This window comes from Anopheles aquasalis, chromosome 3, assembly GCF_943734665.1.
Source record: "Anopheles aquasalis chromosome 3, idAnoAquaMG_Q_19, whole genome shotgun sequence".
Classification (NCBI taxonomy): domain Eukaryota; kingdom Metazoa; phylum Arthropoda; class Insecta; order Diptera; family Culicidae; genus Anopheles; species Anopheles aquasalis.
In genome coordinates this window covers 57,773,720-57,788,107 of record NC_064878.1, presented here as the reverse complement: position 1 = coordinate 57,788,107, position 14,388 = coordinate 57,773,720, and the positions used below count along the sequence as shown (strand labels likewise).

At 49.8% G+C, this 14,388-nt stretch overlaps 1 protein-coding gene across 2 annotated transcripts in view; it reads right to left on the bottom strand.

Annotated features, from left to right (window-relative positions):
• LOC126576050 (uncharacterized) overlaps positions 1-14,388 on the bottom strand; it is an 81,514-nt gene that overhangs the window by 51,537 nt on the left and 15,589 nt on the right. Inside the window, exon 2 of one of the 2 annotated variants that reach the window (XM_050237133.1) lies at positions 9,623-9,825. The exons of the other annotated variant lie outside the window; for it this stretch is intronic. The gene's annotated coding sequence lies outside the window, so the exon portion shown is untranslated. The remainder of the gene's footprint in view (positions 1-9,622; positions 9,826-14,388) is intronic. 2 annotated transcript variants of the gene reach the window in all.

Here is a 14,388-nt window from a genome sequence, read left to right as displayed (position 1 = left end):
ACAGGTGGCCACCGTGGAATCCGCGGTAACCTTCACACGTTGCCGGACATTCAAATGTATGTTCCACAACCAGGGAACCGGCTACGCTTGTGGTCAGTTTCCCATGATTTGGCGCGCCCGCGTATCATCTCGTCCGGATCGAATTCGCACACCAACTTTCACCGCCCGGCCTTCTAATATGGGGGAAAATAGTGTCGTTCTTCATTCCATTCGCACCGACGGACCGGAGGATCCGTAAGTTACCCACTCCCATTACCCTGACCAACTCCGCCGGTACCAGCGATCGCAATCGTGCGGGAACTGCACAGCGGGCACTGTAAGGTGCAGCGAGTGCGCGATGAAAAGCGATGATACCACGCGCGCGCGCGCGCGCGCGGGGGACATGGTAATTCAATCGAGATGAAAACCGAGAACCCTGACACGCCACCACGCTGGTCGCCACCAGCCGCTCACTTTGCACTCACGCCAATGATCCGCATTTGCGGTTTTTAGTTTCGTCCATCCCGTGGCGATCTCACAAAGGCCGGAGAGAGAGAGAAAGAGGGAGAGAGGCAGAGGTTTGGTCTCGATCGAGGGTGGAAAATTAGGTTAACTTCGTGCTTAAGCTCACCGAGCGTGCCAGGGAGTCCTTTAATCAATTACAATCAGCACCGGCACACGCGGTGATCGAGTTTCCGACCTACTCCGGAACCGGTGACAACGGTGACCTGCAAGAAAGGGCGGTTGGTCCGGATAAGTGGGTTAATGTCGCTTGTTTGAGGGTGGTAATAACTCGACTTTGGTACGGCTTGGTGCTGCGGCGGAACACAATGTAATTGGTTCAACACCTTTGGTCTGCACTGTGCGAGGGGCAGAGTTGAATGAAGTTATTAAACTGCAATCGAATCAACCGTATCTTTATCGCCATCATCATCACCAACACCACCACATACTTTTTCTTCTTCTTCTTCTTTTCTCCTTTAAGGTTTGACCTTCCTCGACTCCAATAGATGCGAGAGAAGTGATGATCCGACAACTAATGTATTGTGAAGTCTGCGTCTGCGGCACACACTCGACGGATCCAGCGCGTTCTCTGGCAATAAAGCTATTAGATCTTGGAGTTACCGGTGCAGAGGGTGCAAAGGGTTGGTGCATTGGTGGTGGTGGTTTGATAAAATCATAAAAATCCATTTTGCAACAACCGAGCGTTTGTTGGTGATCGTTTTGTCGGCGGGGGGGAATGGTTTAGACATCCGTCGACTGGTGGTCTCTGATTGCGAGCAGCTTTAAATCTTTGGTCTCCGGTCCGGCCAGCACACGCTGCGAATACGCTGGAGGCCATCGCCGAAACAATGGTCCCTTGGCTCCGAACCGGCCTTCATCTCGTGGATGAAAATCGGTAACAATGGGGGTAAGGAAATCGCAAGAAATTGAGCTATTCTCCACCATCATCATCATCATCATCATCATCATCATCATCGGTGAGCTGAGATGCGAAGATAGATGTGACTGCTGCGTGCCGAGGCCAACGTGCGCGTGTGTTGACATCTGTGGCTCATGAGGTCAGGAAGGTGGTACCTTCATGTCGGCAATTCAACTCTCATCAACATAATTATGCTACTGCTTAGGCTCACCATTATATACTGGGCTGCATTTTTTTCCCCCCGCCTTATTCTCTCTCCACCAACACCGCTCTAATAGGCCTTCTGTTAGGAGATGGATTTGGCAACAAATTGTCCACCTCGCAGATCGTGCCCTCATCCTGTACACTCCATGTCCTCGCTCTCTCCACTTGCTTGCACATTATTCAATTAAGCGACAAATGTGCAGACGCAAAACCGATCCAGAACCGGGTCGCCCACTAATGAAGTGCCTTTAAATTATAACTCTTCCCCGGACCGCCGACCGCCCCAAAAACTTTCGACACCCCCTTCACCTTTGCCACGCCGGTTCAGCAGGGCAGGTCAGGTTCATTAGCTTCGAACAATCTCATAAACCGGGGCGCAGGTTGACGCCGGGGACCATCGTCTCTGCCGGATAATGTGCCTTTTTGATGAGCTGCGAAAAGGGCGGACCACCGGTTGACCAGACGGAGCGGAGGCGGGTGTTCAACGAATGAAACTTGACGGCCTTTTGACCGGCGCCCAGCACCAAGGGGGCCCTTAGTTTTTTGGGGGAGCAAATTAATAGCTTCATTCAATGGCCGGTCAATGTTTAACAGTGGACAGACCTCGAACGATAGAGAGAGAGAGAGAGAGAGACTGTGGTGTACGAGTTAAGTTTGAGGTTATGATGTTGTTTTTTTTTTTGGGTTTTTTTTTCTAGGGGTCATTAGGCTATCATAACATGCTTCGCAAATGCCGACCTCTCCCCGAAGACCCGACAGGAGAAAGTGGTCCCCCCTCTTATTCATTCCGTGCCGCTAAAGGTTCTCGGATCCGGCGTGAAAAACGTGGTGAACGCGTGGGGCCACGCACGCTACAAGTTGGTAATCAACACTTTTAACATTTTGCCCAAGAGCGGAGCGACAGCAGAGAAAGAGAAAAGCAAAAAAGGGAGAGCAGAAGCGGAGCAAAGATTATCAATTAATTAGCAGTTTAACGACGAAAGATGATTAATTATCGATTAAACGACAACTAGCCCTCCTTTTTCCTGGGGGAACTGCTATGTGGAGTTGAAAGATCGGTTTTAAAGATCCAATATGGCGCACTCAACATGACACAAACCTGGTTGAAGAGTTAATCTTAAAAGCTTTTTTTTTACTTCTCTCCTGGCCATTCCATACTTGGCTTGACTGTTTGGCAATCTTTGCCAATCCTGCGTCCCGCACGCAGGTGTTTCGGTTGTCATCGGATTACCGGTGGCGGCATCACGCGTCACGATCAGAGTCAGCCCGGCTCAGCAGGGCCACTCACTTGGCTGCCTCCCTAATGTGTGTCTAGACGCGGTTTGACGATAATCCGAAACGATGTCGTGCGTACGCGCGCGACCATTCAGCGGCGTTTCCGCCAATCCAAGCCCAGAGTCGGCGCCATGTGGTGTGGTCCGTCCAGTCGGGGCCTCAGGTCGGATTAGTTGATGATTAATTTCCACCGACACCAACCGCACAGACCCCCTTTGGCCAGTTCGGTCGTTCCGCGAATGGCATTTAATTTCGCTGGCCACACGGTGTAACATCAATGCTCTGTGTTGTGGCCTGCTCCCGGGGCCCTTTGTCGTCTGGAACCTCACCAAAGGGTCCAAAAATTAGGAAGCGGGAACGACACACGTTTTCACGCCCACCGCTCGCCCGGCATGATGACTGCCCTCGCTCCGCTGGAGACTAAAGTGATTTTTGATTATCTGTCCCGCGAAAGAATCAATTTCGCGCCTTCAGTTCGCCTTCGAGCGATGGCGATGGCGAAGGGGATTACAAACCCAACCTCAGGGAGACGACGACGACGACGACGACGTTTCTGCTTCCTCATCTTGGGATTGGGTGCCGGGAATTGGATTTTTCTGCCTGTTCTGGAGCGCACGACTCCACGGGACGGTCGGAGACGTCTCTATGGCTGCAGACGACCGAACACGAAATCGATTTATTTGGATGCCTCTGGTTTTGTTACGCGACCAAGAGACCAAGATCTTTTACAACCTTGCCCGGATCGTGGCACGTTGGTTTGAGTTTAGAAAAAAAAGAGCAAATCAAACCAGCGAGAAGAAGGAAAAGAACAAGCAAATCCAAATTCCAAACGATCATTCCAAGAAATCCGGTTGCTTAAAGGTCATCTACCAAAAACAAACCGTAGCACAAAAAAAACAGAGGAGGCTGGAGTGTGTGATTCTGCTGGTGGTTACTTTTGCGGTCATGTCTCGCGCAGCTTCAGCCGCCAGCCTTTAACCGCAAGATGCAAACCCCGAACCTCCACTCACCTTGTCACTTAAGCAGGTGTCGGTTTTATGGTGGCGAATGGAGCGCACACGCTTCTTCTTTGATTTGGGGGATTGTGATTGTGCTGCAGAAGATAAACAACGTCGGGAGGTGGGTCCTACTTCACAAAATCAGCTTGAGAATATCTGCTGCGATAACCTTGAGGAAACACAAGAACTGCACTCGCGGCACAGAGAGAGAGAGAGAGGCACAAACTAACGAAGTGGCATTTTCGGCGTTCAATCGGCGGGGATCAATTAACACAGCTACGTTTACTTTGATGATGTTGAAGCGAATCTGTTATAAAAAAGTGTTTCTTTATGCCTACTCGATACGCAACTTCCCTTCAGTTAGGTTGTAGTTTGTGAACTTCTTTGCTTATTTTACTACTTCATTTGATCGTGACCTTGTGAAGAACTCAATAAATAATAGTAGAGAATATATAACCGTCTGATGACTGTTTGTTTAGCCACAGTAAACGTGCTACAAACGGTCATTCTGCCATTCTTTCCATTTTACCACACGAATTCAACCCAAACAACCATTACTTACGAGCGCTGAAACAGCTGAGCTGAGAGAGCTATCATCATAACATCATTACTCCAGTGACTGATTTATCGGTTTATGATATCCATCATCCAGAAGAGAAGATCTAGAAGGAGCCAGCTTGGCCAGCTCTTGCCCGCCATTCGTGCTCCAGTTTGTAGCGGTATAAAAGATCAACAAAATGGGAGGCCACACAAAACTGAACCGAACAAAGGAAGGAGGGATTCGGCCGGCTCGAGGGATGCTTGTGGGATGCATAAAAACTCCCTGCCTTCCCGTTGCCATTTGGCTCAAAACGGAGGGAGCTAACCTCGTAAAACGGAAGTTTACGATGAGCGGCAGAGCGCCAAAGAGTGTGCATGTTTTGCCTGCGGAAAACCTTAGGAGACAGACCACCCAACGAGATGTCGGAGTGGTGGAGACATGGTGGAACACCGATCACTGCATTACACGCCTGCGAGCGAAGCCCACTAGCGTACTGGCTTTGCCCTGGTTAGGTTTGAAATCCTCTTAACGATCCTCGCTCGCCCAGAGGGCAGCGCTGCACATCAAAACGAAACGCTCGCAATGGTCGCCCAATGGCCACCAGCAGCTTGTGCTCTTCGTGGGCAATCCCATTCCATTTGGCTTTTGCCATTCGGTGGCGGCCCACCGCGTGCTTAATCTGACAGTTCTGGCTTCAATTAACGTCCACCGCGGGTACGCAAATTCATTCCACTCACTGCCCTTCTGGCTTTCCGCGAGCTAACATTTTAATTAGAATACATTCCACAAACCGTGAGCGCAACCTGCGGGAGTGCTGAGGGAGCAGCTCCAACGGTTCCAGAAGACTTCGCGAGATCGGATCGGCCTCTCAAGAACAACAAACTCCAGTGCGGATTGCACTTTTGGCGGCAGATGAAAGCAACAGCAGGTGGTGAGGAACTTGGGATGGCCATTCCTCTCTTCCCGCACTCGTACAATGAGGTTAGAGCGATTAACAGCGATCGTTTTGAAGGTGATCAGCGCGTTTTCCACCATAAAACACATCATAAGTGAGCGTACCTTATGCGCCATTGTCCCAGATTTTGGAGAATCCCCATCCGTCAATGGGAGAAGCGGCTTTAACGGTGTGCGCTCCCGGGGGGTGCCTTACGGCGAAATCCCCCCAAAAAAAAAAGGTTCGGTTTCAGTTCGCATTAGCACCGTTGCCAGGGCCCTTTGGCTTGGACGGTGAGCTTAGCTTCTTAGCCGCTTGCTTCAAAGCTCTTCTTAAATCCGTCTGTTCCCATCCCAACGGGGTATATTATTTCTCAGCGCCACCCAGCATCTCCGGCTACTTCAAACTCAAAGCCGAGGTCCTTCAGAGCCGCTCGGTTGGAATGTTTTTCAAACGATTTTTCCAACATAGCCGGCAGGCCGGCCGGCATAGAACCTTCCCAGAAGCAGTGGGTCTGTGGCTGGAAAAAAAACGAAGGTCCATAAAACAACAACAACAAAAAAGCCATGGGCGAGCAGAGAAATCGAGAAACGAGAAGGAAATCTCACAAAGAAAAACACCGATCTCGGCCCTAAACCCTCGGCAGGCAAACATCTTGATCTCGATGCACCGTTAATTAGCGAATGAGCCCTCTTGTATTACGTATCGCCGCTAGATTCCCCCTCGGTTCGTTTTTTTTTACTGCTACTTGCATCGCATTTCGAGTTGCTTCGGGGCACGGCCCTTTTTCAAGTGACCCGCCGACCAGACCGACCGAGAGCAGTCTGTGGAGCAGTGTCACGGGGGGAGAAGGAGTCACGATTTCTGATCCAATAAAATATCGATTATTAAATATAATTCGTTTGATGTGCAGCGCTGCCCTCTGGGCGAGCGAGGATCGTTAAGAGGATTTCAAACCTAACCAGGGCAAAGCCAGTACGCTAGTGGGCTTCGCTCGCAGGCGTGTAATGCAGTGATCGGTGTTCCACCATGTCTCCACCACTCCGACATCTCGTTGGGTGGTCTGTCTCCTAAGGTTTTCCGCAGGCAAAACATGCACACTCTTTGGCGCTCTGCCGCTCATCGTAAACTTCCGTTTTACGAGGTTAGCTCCCTCCGTTTTGAGCCAAATGGCAACGGGAAGGCAGGGAGTTTTTATGCATCCCACAAGCCCCTCGAACCGGCCGAATTATTCCGGGCGTTTCTCGGGACCTTCGTTTTGCTCTCTGTTCTCTTTTAATTTCACTTTTTCAACTCCCTCATTTACAGCCCACATCCCCCCACCGTGGGGTGATTCTAGTTTCCCAGTTCCCAGATCGACGATATCTCGTCTAACACTCCAGCCTCGCTGGATCCAGTCTTTGTGCACACAAACAGTAGCGAAGTGAACGTCGCCACGATCCAAATCTGTCCGCCGTCCGGTCAATTTTAGTTTGGAAAATCAGAGGAAACCGGGAACCAATCTCCGGCGGGCGATCTATCGGGTGTGTCACCGTGTCTCTCTTGGCCGGCTTGGTTCCAAACGGGGGGGGGGGGGGGGGGGGGGGCAAAAAAAAACTACACCAGAGGAACGAAAAACGCCTTTTTTGTTTCGAGCTGTGATGCTCGCGATCGCGAACTAATTGCGATTCGATCGGGTGGAAGGGAGAGCAGCATCCCTGGGAGCAAGGGATCGGAGGCACCGCGAATTGCGTTGTTTTTCTCCGGATTGCGTTCGGATTTGGATTCATTAAAAAGGCTTTACCGGAATGCCTTGGCCGGTAGGGGTCATTCTTCTTTGTGTTTTTTTTCTGTCAAATAAAATTCACCGTCGGAAGCGAGGCGTTGGAAGCTCGGAAAATCGAGACGGAGGGAAATGCTTTATGTGCCGTCCCGTAACCCCCGACCGTTCGTTAGATGGCAGTGAAAAGAGGGCCCGGATTTCAGAGAGAAATCTTTTCCACTTTACGCTCACTAAGCTGTGTCTCGATTTATGGAACTAGTCGCGGGACTATTGGTATCTGAGGTCTGTAAGCGACTTAAAAGAGGAGAAGAAATGCATTCCGAGGGGAAGAGCATATTAGAAATTATCCAAATAGAGTCCTCACCGCTGGTTAATGGCCCACGGAGACCACTGAAATCCAATACCCATTTTAGGGGACTACCAAAAGCCATTCCGGTGCATCATAGATTATGATTATGATTGTAATGACCCACAGATACCGCTGAAGAGGAGAAGGAACAGAGCAGCCTGGGCGTTGAAGCTATTAAAATTTAAACGTTCCATAAATCGCGCTATCAACTGGTATTCTTCAATTCTAAATATTCAAATCGTCTAATCAAAACTGTTGCCCAATTCTCATTTATGTCCTGGACCCCCGGTACAATGGCTGTTTCTCCGAATTTATGTGACCAGGAACCATGTGTAATCGTTGCAGCGCTTGGGGTGTGTGCGCGCGCGTCCGCTTAATGGTTTATGGTAGCGTTTTATGGGTGCGCTGTGCGCTTGTGCACATCAAACGCAGCATAAAACGCATTAACATAATTCCGTTCCAGAGACCCCATCCCTAAGGAGGAGCGCATCTTACTGGCGGCAGGTGTCTGTGTCACACTCTCTTTCTCTCTTTCTGTGTCCAGAATGAAACAGATCACAATCGATAGCGCGTGATCATCAATCGTTCCAATAGGAGGTCCACTTGTGGCACGCATTCGCGCAACCTTTAACACTCACATCGACGCGACCAAAACATGCCAAACTGTTCAACGGCAGAGGAACGGACTGGAACCATTTTTCAATCCGTCCTTAACCTTTGGCGCTCCCTTCGCTTCACGCACCACGCAAGGGGCGTGAAGTCTCACGCATTAAAACATGAAAATGAAACCCTCTCTTTTGGCAACGTGGCTTGACATTTCACCCCCCTCGGACCTGCGATGGAGCGCTTGGGTTGGACGAAACTTTTTTACCGAAAAAGTTTAAATGGGAGGAAGACCTACCCATAAAGTGGTGGTCCAAAGCCGATGCTCCAAAAAGCGGATGGCCAATTATCGCCAGTGTGATGGTGGGAACCTGAGCCGGGAAGGGAAAGGTGGAGGAAATTAAAGATCGATTAGCGATACAGCCTCCTAATAGCTTCATTAATTAGCATAATGATCGTATCAATACACATCGGCCGCCAACGAGCCAACCAAGACTCCAAGACCTCAAAACCCCAAGACCAACCAACCGGTCAGTGCCGGCTCACTCACCGGAGACAGAAAGACCTGCCTCGAACTGGAACACTGGAGCTACGGATCGCTGACCTTTGCCTCCACGCGCTGGTTTTTGTTTTTGGTGGGGCGCTCTGCAGTAAACCTCTCCCTCCCCTTGAGTTGTTTCGCTTTCACGTGTTCCATCCCTTGTGGACATTTGTGGAAGGTTATGGGGTGCCCCTCTCATGGGAAATGGTTGGCATTCCGAGGATGGTGATGGTGCCCTTTACAGACCGGCGGCCAGGGCCGGGACCGTCTCCGGGATTCCGAACCGCCCCGGAAAGGCCATCAAGATCGGCGAAATTGTCCCAAGGGAGGAAGGGGGCGCCGAGTGTGCAAAAGTTGGCCCTCCGGGAGCCCAATGATGAATGATGACAAGGATGCGATGCGCGATAGGCGCATCTTCGTCCCTGTCGTCGTCGCCGTGGTCACCGTCACGTTGCTCTTCATTCCAAAAGGGACGCGAAAGACGACATCGCTCGAGGTTCCTTCGGTCGGTCTTTGGTCGTTCCAGAGGTTGATTAATGAGGCAACACCTTTCGGTCCGGGGGGTTTGTTATAGATGTGGATTACTTTTAAGTAACTTCTGGTTGTCTGGCGAGTCTTGAGCGCGCCGCCGCGAGCGTGACGTATGGCGATCCATCAATTCATCTTCACTTCACTTTCATTCATTTCTAACAAGTGTTGGGTTTTTTTTCGGGGAATGAAACAATGGCTCTGACCTCTGATGGCAGGAACACGCCAAATAGGATCTTTGCGAATCACTCTCTCTCTCTCCACTTTTCTCTCTCGTCTATCTCTCTCTATCTCCACGATCCGCTACAGAAGCCATTTCGAGGGCGCGTGATGGATTGATTGGAAGGATTGGATTCCAATACACGATTGGAATGCGTTGATCCGCGACCCACAGACCCGGAGAGATTAGACATCCAATTCCAATTCGTCTCAGAAGCCGTATCAGCATCCGTATAATGATGAGTGTGTGCGTGTGCCTCGCTTACCTCCTTCTCCACCTTCCTCCTTCGCTGCTACTACTGCTGATGATGCACGTTTTATCTCGCAATCAAATCAGATTACGCACGAGAACACTGGAGGTACCCCCGCCACGCAAATGCCACGAAGTGAAGCGCTTTCCTATTCACAGAGGTTGATTGGGAGCCGTCGAAAGGGGTGGAAAAAGTGTGGAAAAGCCACGATACGGTACCTGTGAACAGGAGAAGAAGAAAGAGAGACAAAATGGAAAACGTGGATGAGTAAATGGTTCACCAAGCGAGCGAGCGAGCGAGCGAGCGAGCGGCGATTCCGATAATCAGCGCGATTTGTTGTTGATTGCCCGTTGAAAGTGTAGCAGTCCGGGTGGTGTGGAAGGGGAAGAGCAGAGAGCCACCCACCAAGCATCGTGGTCGCGTGTTTACATAAGCCCTAGGCACACGTGAGGCTGGCTTCGACGAAGATGATCTTCTACCGAGCATACCGAGACCTCGCGTCGAAGTCGTCGTCGTCGTCGTGTGCCGTGCGTGACATGGCGGTTGATATGTGGCCGATGATGATGATGATGATGATGACGGTGATGAGCTGTTCGTTTCCGGCATTTTCCCTCACCTACTCGTAGCAATTGCGTCACCCAATCTGACGACGTCAGCGACGTTGTTACGATTTGCGCTTTTCACTTTTCATACTCACGATTGCTCTGAGTCTACGGTCCTCCCTCTCTCTCTCACAAACACGCCGAGGGGGAAACAATAGAATGAAATTGAAAGCCAGCATAGGTTGCATGCGTTCTCGGCTTCTTCGCTTACGAAAGCCGTAAATCCATTAGGAGCGAGGACCGCGCTGTTTCGGGAAAAGCTAAAGAAGCGCTCACGCAATCATACAACGATTGGCACAGTTGGCACAGCACCCAAAAGCAGCAGTGCCCTTAGCCCTGTTAAGGTCTTGCTTCCTGTTCGCTCGATGGCACGCTCTTGTGGGACACACATTTCTTTCGCCTTCTGAGCCATCGAGCACGCTCGCGGGACATTGGCATGGCATGGACGTAATAGGCCGTAAGTCACCACAAATCACGCTCGCCACAAATCCGCACTACACAATCCGCTGCTTGTGTGGAAAGCTGGAGAAGAGGAGGAAGGCGAAACTAGCTGGCCAGCAATCATCATTCGGATGGCGATTCGGTGCGTTGTGCATGGTTCATAAAAGCCGTTTATGGCCACAACCCATACATCATCGAGTGAAACCATTTTGTGTGCGAACGGACGACATAGAGTCATTCTATCGGGGCACACATACGCGTGCCCTGTGTGGTGTGTTCCGTTTTTGTGTGTCCAGATGGATTTCATCTCGAGCTTCAATGTTTGCGAAATGCTTTGCTACCTGGCATGCACTTCCAGTCGACTTTTGCACAATCGAGGGATCTTCTGGGGAAGCTGAGGTATCGACATCGATAACTTTACTTGGCACAAGGTGCCTCCCCCTCCTGCTTGGGCAAGCAATCGAGTATGTACACTGTAATGGCACACAAGCAAGCGTTCAGCAAATGATTGGCTCTAATCGAGCGCAAAGTAAGCTGTGTGCGGACCTTGTAGCGACCATCATTTCACTTTCTTCTATTTCTCCCCCAAAAAGGCGCCATTACTTACGCCGTACGGAGCACGAAATTGACCGCGAAACCGCGAGTTTGGAATATAGTTAGTTGACGAAGAAAAACACGGCAATTGGCTGTGCTGGTCACTGGCAGTCCCCTTCGGGTGGCGGCTGTATCAACCCTATTGACAGCCATCGTTGCACTGTCCGTACGAGGCCAAGTACTCGCTGGCTCACGGAAGATTGCTCGCTCGATTGCGCGCTCGATTGTGAGTTCTCTTATCCACCGGCAGCAACAGCAGTTTGTCTTCGAATCGGAATATCCGGATAATACCGCCCGCCCGGGGCGGGTTCTCCAGCTGGGGTAATCGGGTAAACAGAATGCCTACGACAACCCGGACCCATGACCTTCAATGGGGGGTTTCCCCCTTGGTACGACCAGCGCTTTGATGGATGTTCGATTTTCACGCCCCGCGGCGACTCGAGCCAAGCCGGACCCCAATTCAGGGCCACAGTCAGGGAGTCGGAAATGGGAGATTCGCGAAGTGATCGGATTGTGTCTTGAATTCCGTTTCGGGGTCACCGATTTGGTGGCCCGCTCCTTGAACTTGATCCTTGAACCGACATATTGGCGCCATTCCCTCGGCCCAGTGTCCCTCCTGGAGCTGTGCCAGTGGTCTTATAACCTCGACCGATGACCACCCTCCCGTCTACTCCACTGGAATTCTTGTGGAAGGCTAGGGTGGAACAATTGCCGTCGGATCATAATCGGTTTTTTTTTCTCGAGCGCTCGAATGGGCGTCCTCTATTTGTCCAATTCAAATTCCCCGCAACGGGAGTGAAACCGAGAGATTTATGTACATTCCAGAGAACGCGCCCTGCCCGAGGATCGGTTTTGGATCGACGTCGGTGGTGTTTGTTGGCATAACCCGACCGACCTCATCATGGTAGCCCATCGTTCGCTTGACTGGAATACGGAAATCATCGAAGCGGACACCGGGTTTTCAATGGACACCGGGAGTCCGTCTCGGTATCAAACAAGGCGAAGCAGTAGAGCAACGGATTGATGGATTGATTTAGATTGCCCGAGGTGGTGGCTTGGAGAGGGCGCACGTGGCATTAAGTTGGGATCGTGAATGTCGAACATGACAACCTTTCCGTCCAGACTTGCGTCGTATCCTTGCCCGAGGATATGTAGTGCACGGGATGGGTTTGTGGATCCTTCCGACCTTAAACTGTAACTCGCTCCACTGTTCTCCTTTCACAGATCCAGTCCATACATTGGAGAGGGGAGATTTATTGCGTTTGATGGTATCAACTACAACAGAGGCCTAGGAAGGATGTTCGGCGAGTGGTGCCGTCGAAAGACAAACACACTCCACGACGGTGCTTTATGGGAGGTTTCGAGGTGGAGATGAACGATTGCGATGATAGCACTCGTCGGACGTGGCTAGGGATTGGTCAACAGGGTATTGTTATGAAGCCAACAGGCTGAGCATCCATTTACTGTGTCGCGTAAATGTGTCGTAAAATGGCTGACTGGGTCAAATAGTAATTGCATTGTACAGAGAAGGATAACCGTCGCTAGGCATAGGAAAGGAGTCGGTTAGAAAAGGATTTCAATTGGACAAATAAGTATTCCCGTGATTTTATTTGCACTATTGGCTTACAGTTACTAAAATGTTACTAGATTGGCCAACTCCAACAGGTTTTAGATGGCTAGTTTTATTTACATCACCCTTATTGCTCTACTTGGCAGCTGCTCTACCAGGTGTATTCATATGAAACCGTCGTTTTCTTTCTAAAACTATATCTACGCCAAATGGAGCTGTAAAGTTAGTCTATGTGTTTTATTTTGTTCATTAGGCATCCGTTAAACATAATCGGTGTGCATTTTTTCAAAATTAACACTATAACAGATATTTTTATTGCTATTAAAATGGCAAGTTTCGTTCTTAAAAACTGCTATTCGCCTACATCGTTCGTTTTTTGCTTCCATATCAAAAAAAATCGGTGGTCGAATCGCATCAAATTTTTATTGAAGGTTACGGTGGGTATGCTTTTACTGAAACACAGTGCAAAGTGCGCTTTAAATTTTAGTGATATAAATAAATAAAGTGATACTTTATATTATTTAAAGTAGTGATATAAATGTGAGAACCACCAACCATCAAAAATGTTATCAAAAAGTCATCAAATTGCAGGCCTCATTGGCCAAAACGGGTATTAATGATCATTAAAAGTAACAATTAATCAATTTCGAACGAGACCTGTTAAAAAATCAAACAAAATATCCAAAATGACAAAATTGACCTATTTTTCTCGATGAAAATGCACCGCCACCGCGCGAAATATCGGCCAAGGACACGCCACAATTGGCAACAATTACCTCTTGCCGCTAACTCACCAGACCTGACTCTATCACATGAACATTCATTTGCATTGCTGGGGCAGGTAATGGCCGAGCAGCGCTTCCTTTGGTTCGAAAATTTGGAAAAATGGTAGCTAACGATTGTCATAACTTTGGAGAATAATTTTTTCTCCATTTTCCAAGAAAAAGCGTTTTTTTACGCAAATCAAAAAGGTCGGTTTCATATGTATACACCTGGTATCTATGATAGATCGAATATAACAGAGGCTCACAGTCAAAATGAGCTCCACCTATCACATATTCCCCCAACGCAAACGAGTTTCTGGACCGTAAAATGAAGTCTAATCCATGCGAAGCCCCATTTTTGCGAAATAAACTTTACGTGAATTGATTAACCAATCCCGGTAGCCCCACCGGCATGGCATGGAACTAACGGTTTGCTCGGACATCCCTCGTACTGAGTCACGAGACACGACTTCACCTCTCGCACGCCTGGTGAACGGAATTCGGGATCGGCACAGAATAAACACTGCACCGAAGGTGAGGCCGGGTCCCATTCACCATCCCCATCGCTCGAGGGTGCGTCGTCTTCTGTCCTTCACGTGACACACGTAAAACTCAATCAACTCAGTTTGGAAAGGGAGGTGGCGGTACTTCAAACCCGTTACGCGGTACTACTCGCTGGTTGACGCCTCCAGCTACCGGCTGCGTTACAGTTACCCATATATGCGGAGGTGGTGGCCTCGCCACTCGACGATACTCCTCGTGCGATACCGCTCGTCGCACGGCAAACGTAAAAGTGCCAATCAGGCCCTC